Genomic DNA, 6013 nt, shown 5'->3' with positions numbered 1-6013 from the left:
ATCATCCATAGAAGGTGTTCAAGTCAAGAGCTTAACTTAAAGATCCCACAAGAGAAGCTTGAAGATGAACAAGTGTTGGTGACTATTTCAAGCATTCAAAGTGACTATGATTCAAGAAGAGAAGTCACATGTAGAGAAACAATCACAAGTGTTCACTTACAAACCCAAGAGCCCAAAAAAGACTTTTGAAGCCATTACAACCAAGGTGCTGAGTAGTTTTACATTTCTAGATTGTATTGGAGATCTTTTTCATGTGGTTTTGCATTTCAAAGAGTTTTTAATACCGTTTTCAAAACCACGTTTGAGACCTAATTGTATTTGATGAAAAACCATTTTCAAAGGTCCTAAACATTCTTAAAACAAAAGGCCATAGCCCAAGGACCCAAATCTCAAGTGCTAAGTTAAGTTGAAAAATGAATGAAATCAAAATTGGCACTTGCATAGTGGATAACAGCTTATTTTCACATTAATTTGTCCAAACAATTTTCAACTATTTTTAAGAATATTTTTAACAGATAGATGTCACCATTTCCATTCAAATCAAGTATAAGAGCGTCAAAATCCGATAAGAAACGAGTGAGATATGAATTTTATAACATCACGGCCAAAAACTATTTTTTGCAACGGTGGTCGAGGCCGGTCGACCGCCGTACCCCAGTCGACCGCAACACTAAAAAATCTATTTTTTTTTAATTCCAAAAGCCGTGTGACGGTCGACCGAACCCCCCCGCGGGTTACCGCCTCTGCGCAAGAAACTAGCCGTTGGGGCATAACGGCTAGTTGCTTTTTTTACCCATGTTTTATCTTTTCTTGCCCAAACTACGCCCAAACATTCATGAATCATTGTCAGCTATAAATATTTTATTTTATCATCGATTCAAAGACTTTTGGACTTATTGAAAACCTCATTTGAGCTTTAACCTTCAAATCCATTAGTTTTCTTCTAATGCTTTGAACTAGCATATCCTTTTGAAGAGGATCTCCATAGGGCTTTATCATTATAATCTCTTAGAGAGTTTGTGAGCTACTATCTTTAATTGAAAAAGTAATAAACTGCAAGTGCACGGATCGCGTGTAGTTATGGATCAAACACAAGGAAGAGACTGAGTTTAAATTCCCAACTTAGCCAGAGTGCACAGATTACTTAAAAGATGTCACTAATTATCTATTCTAAAAGAAAATTTCAGATTCATCTACTTATTAAAAAAAATTCGAACAACTAAATTGATTTGCTAATTCGATTGTAAAACTAACACACTAGAATTCAATTTGATAAAATACTTAAGGATAGAATCCTCCATAAAGTTAGATCAAATCAATAATTAACACACTCTTGAATTGAATTGTGTATATGATGAATCCGGTCAATGGAAAATAAGATCAATTGATGTTATTTCCCATGAGTAATACATCAGACACACACTTCAATTTAATGTTGATACAAGACTTTATAAAATATCATCAACAATCATTCATACGAAAGGAAATCGCAATGGCATGCATGATCTAGAATCCTCAATTATAAACCCTTGTATATTAATTTTTTTTAACAAAGCTTAATATAGGCAAACCATTAATTTTTCTCCTTCCCTATGGCTTCATCCACACCCTAACTTAGGAGAATTTAGCTACTCATGATAATTTTTAAACAAACAGATGAAGAAAATAACATAATCATTCAATAAAACAAAATTAACAATAATAAAGAGAATAAAAAGAATTAAGATTCAACTTCCCTGTAAATTTAAATTTCTGAGAAGATGCATAGCATTCCAAGGTTCAAGTACATCTCCAAAGAAAATCGATTTTTGAAATTCCAAAGGGCAACCTAAGGGCGGGGTGAATTGGGTTATTTAAAATTTTATTTTAAATACTTAGGGAATGCGAGATTAAACCTAGATTGTGCTAACCCTTGTTCAATTTAATACTTCAAGTTAAGGAAAGAAATTACCAAACACCATAAGGAGGAGGAGAGTAAGGAGACCCCACGACGATTTTCTAGTGGTTTGTTCATAAACGGACCTACTCCACTACCTAAGTACTTGGTCTTTCCTTGGGATATTTCATCACTATAATGAGATTTCGCTCGCCAAATCTCCGGGCTGTTACAAGAAACACCGCCTCCAAGGGAACAAACCCTCTTTGTAAGAACCGCCTCCAAGGAATCAACCCTCTTCGCACACCGCCTCAAAGGGTACAACTCCTTTTTGCAAATACCAGAAAAGGGAAGGAAAATAAAAGCTCCTGAAGCCTCTTCAAAGGCAACTACAATACACTCAAGCTCACAATCACTCCTAATTATTACAAATCGAAGTTCTAAGGAGTACCTCTTGACAAGAAGTAAATGCAAGAATAAATTACCAAGAGGAAGAAGATGAATCCTTTTGATTTTCAAAGGTATAAGCTCTAGGGTTTGTAAAATGATATTTCAAAAGGTTTGGAAAATGATAGTTCAAAAGGTCCTTTGGAAGGTCTTGGATAGGGTATATAGCCCGAGTGTATTTATGACTGTTTGGGGACAAAAACGTAAATAACTGGCCATGAAAAATTGAGTTGTGCATACCCGAACGGCTACTTTGCTAGACGGGGGCGGTCGACCGGAGTGTTGTGGTCACCCGCCCTTATCGGGCGCTCCTTTTTAATTTCAAATTTTAAACCTCTGCGGTCGATCGGGGTAGTCGCGGTCGCCCGCCGTGGGCTTTCTGTTCAATTGAAATTTTCATTCAAAAACTATCCACGGTCAACCTAGCCATTGGCGGCTGACCGCCAAGATTTTTCAGGATTGCTCTAAAAATTCCAGGAGCATATCCACAGTCGACCGGGTTGGCCTCGGTTGACCAGCCCACTATTATCGGGTGATCGCTGGAATTCCAGCAACCTCCCCGCTGTCGCCCGGGAGACCCCGGTCGACCGTCCTGATTTGAATTTAGTTTTTGCAAATATGAATCTTAGGGCTTTGGGCTTCTTTCCTACATTTTCAAATACCTTTTTAAGTTTGTCAAAGTATGTTTGAAAGGGTTTTGAAAACATAAATTCATGCACATAACTTAATGTCAAGAGGACTATACTAGATACTAAAGCCTAATGAACCTCGAGTCTTCTTGAGTCTTCATCATCTAAGTACTTGCACGAATTCTTCTCGACTTAGAAGAGTCTTCTATCTTGCCTTTTGTGCTTGTGGTTTCCTTTAATCTTCAATGGTTGTAGGATGACCACCAATGCTTGACTTTCTCCAAGCTAAGCCCTTCTCCTCTTTGCTTCTAATAATGACTTTGATGATGCTGTCTAGATCACAACACTAGAGAAACCATTAGTATTCTACCATCAATTTGGGTTTGTTGATCATCAAAATATGAGTAAGTTACACCCTTGGGCTTACATTCTCCCCATTTTTTATGATGACAAACTCAAATTGATTATGGGGTGGAGGCTCCCCCTAAATATCATAACCATGTAGCTTTATGCCTCCCCCTCAGTATATGCTTATCATATTTGATGATTCAATGTACATTTAGCTAGAACGTATCTTTGTATGAGCACAAGATAAGCATAGGTAGAGTAACATAGACTTTAGAGGAATCACACATATGATTCATTAATCATAATCAAGTCAATGTATATGCATGAACACAATAATTCATAATCAATATCCTATATTTCTCCCCCTTTTTTCCATCAAAAAGAGTGGAGTAGGTGTTTGCCATAGGAAGCACAAGATTCCTCAAGTGTTTTTTGTTTTGTTTTAGGAGTTAACTTTTAACTCCCCCCTATTTACGTATATGCCTATATATATATATATATATATATATATATATATATATATATATATATATTCAAATAGCATCCACATAGACATGTTCATGAACTAGATGTAGGCTTTCGCCAAAGTCTTAGATGTCATAATTAGAGATGACAGTACCGTTCCCAAAAAGGGCATGAGTACCAATTGATTGAGTTTTAAGTTAAGGTTTGACATCTAGTCATGCATCCAATAGTAAATACATAATCAAGTATATAATAGATATAGATAAGCAAGATTTTATTCAAATTCTTTCACTTGATCTAGTGTCCACATATTTAAACCACTTCTAAGATCACAAAATCTTTCTTCACTTAGTAGTTTAGTGAAAATATCCGCAAGTTAATCATCGGTATTGATATATGACATGATGATATCTTCCTTTTGGGAATGATCTCTCAAGAAATGATGTCTTATATCAATATGCTTAGTTCGGGAATGTTGAATTGGGTTCTTAGTTAGGTTGATTACACTTGCATTATCACAATGGATTGGAATACATTTGAACTTTAAGTCATAATCTTCTAAGGTGTTCTTCATCCACAAAACTTATCCACAACAAGCTCATGCAGCAATGTACTCTGCTTCTGTGGTCGACAGAGCAACAGAGTTCTGTTTCTTGCTGAACCAAGACACTAAGGATCTCCTGAGAAACTGACAAGTGCCACTAGTACTCTTCCTATCAATTCTACATCCGGCAAAGTCAGCATTGGAGTATCCCACTAGGTCGAAAGAGTTTGACTTTTCATACCATAGACCTAGACCAGAAGTCCCTCTCAAATATTTGAATATCCTTTTCACAGAGAGCAAATGAGATTCCCTTGAATCTGACTGAAATCTAGCACATAGGTAAACACTAAACATGATATCCGGTCTACTAGCAGTCAGATAGAGAAGACTCCCTATCATTCCCCTATACTTTTTCTTATCAATCTTTGGTCCAATGATATCTATTGCTAATTTTGAAGATGTGCTCATAGGAGTGGACTTTGGAGGAGAGCTTTCCATTCCAAATTTTTTTAGCAGTTCTTTTGTATATTTTCTTGGTTTATAAAGATTCCATTTGCCAATTGATGAATTTGTAGACCAAGAAAATATTTAAGTCCTCCCATCATGGTCATTTCAAACTCATTTTGCATGTATTTAGAGAATTCTCACATACTCACATTAGTTGACCCAAAGATGATGTCATCTACATAGATTTAGACTATGAGTATATCTTCACCATTTCTTTTGATAAATAAAGTCTTATTGACTCTTCCCATCTCAAATCCTTTGTCTAATAAAAATAAACTAAGCCTTTCATACCAAACTCTAGGAGCTTGGTTTTGTCCAATCTAAAGACATGATCCGGGCACTTGAAGTCTTCAAATCCAGGAGGTTGCTCAACATACACCTCCTCCAAAATATATCCATTTGGAAATGCACTCTTAACATCCATTTGATATAACTTGAAACCTCTATAACATGCATATGCAAGAAGCATTCTAATGGATTCCAACTGGGCTACTGGGGCAAAAGTCTCATCATAATCAATCCCTTCTTCCTGGTTGTAACCTTAGGCGACTAAACAGGCTTTTTTTCTTTGGATATCACAATTTTCATCCAACTTATTTCTATAAACCCATCTAGTTCCAATCACAGGATGATCCTTTGGCCTAGGAACCAATTGCCATACTTTGTTTATTTCAAATTGATTTAACTCTTCTTGCATGACAATTATCCAAGACTCATCATTTTCTGCTTCTAAAATAGACTTAGGTTCAATTTGTGAGATAAATGCTAGGTGACCACAAACAATTCTAAAATGAGACATAGTCTTAACTCCTTGTGATGCTTCACCAATAATTTGAGTAGAGGGGTGGCTTGCAATGATTCTTTTGCCTTTTGGATCTTCTTCTTCATTCCCTCTCTCTTCAATTGTCTCACCTTCAATACTAAGATTTTCTAAAGGGTTAATCAAGATGAAGGTGTTCTTTTCACAAGTTACAGGGTGAACTTCATCTTCATCATCTATGTTGTTTGTCACCCTCTTGTCCTCATTTTGTTCATCAAATTTGACATTCATAGCTTCTTCTACAGTCAAGGTTCTTTGATTGAACACTCTATAAGACTTACTTCTAGTTGAATACCCTATTCCTTCATCTTCTTTAGGATTAAATTTACGAAGATTATCCTTAATGTTCAGGATATAACACTTCATCCAAAAATCCT

The 6013-nt window shown here is 36.1% G+C and overlaps 1 pseudogene; it reads right to left on the bottom strand.

Annotated features, from left to right (window-relative positions):
- Window positions 1-4363: 4363 nt before the first annotated feature.
- On the bottom strand, window positions 4364-4807 carry LOC143859659 (secreted RxLR effector protein 161 pseudogene; annotated as a pseudogene).
- Window positions 4808-6013: the final 1206 nt, after the last annotated feature.

Source organism: Tasmannia lanceolata, unplaced genomic scaffold (assembly GCF_043159265.1).
Source record: "Tasmannia lanceolata isolate RefF3 unplaced genomic scaffold, GAP_Taslan_0.1 ptg000035l, whole genome shotgun sequence".
In the NCBI taxonomy this organism is placed as follows: domain Eukaryota; kingdom Viridiplantae; phylum Streptophyta; class Magnoliopsida; order Canellales; family Winteraceae; genus Tasmannia; species Tasmannia lanceolata.
This window is presented reverse-complemented; position numbering and strand designations above follow the sequence as displayed.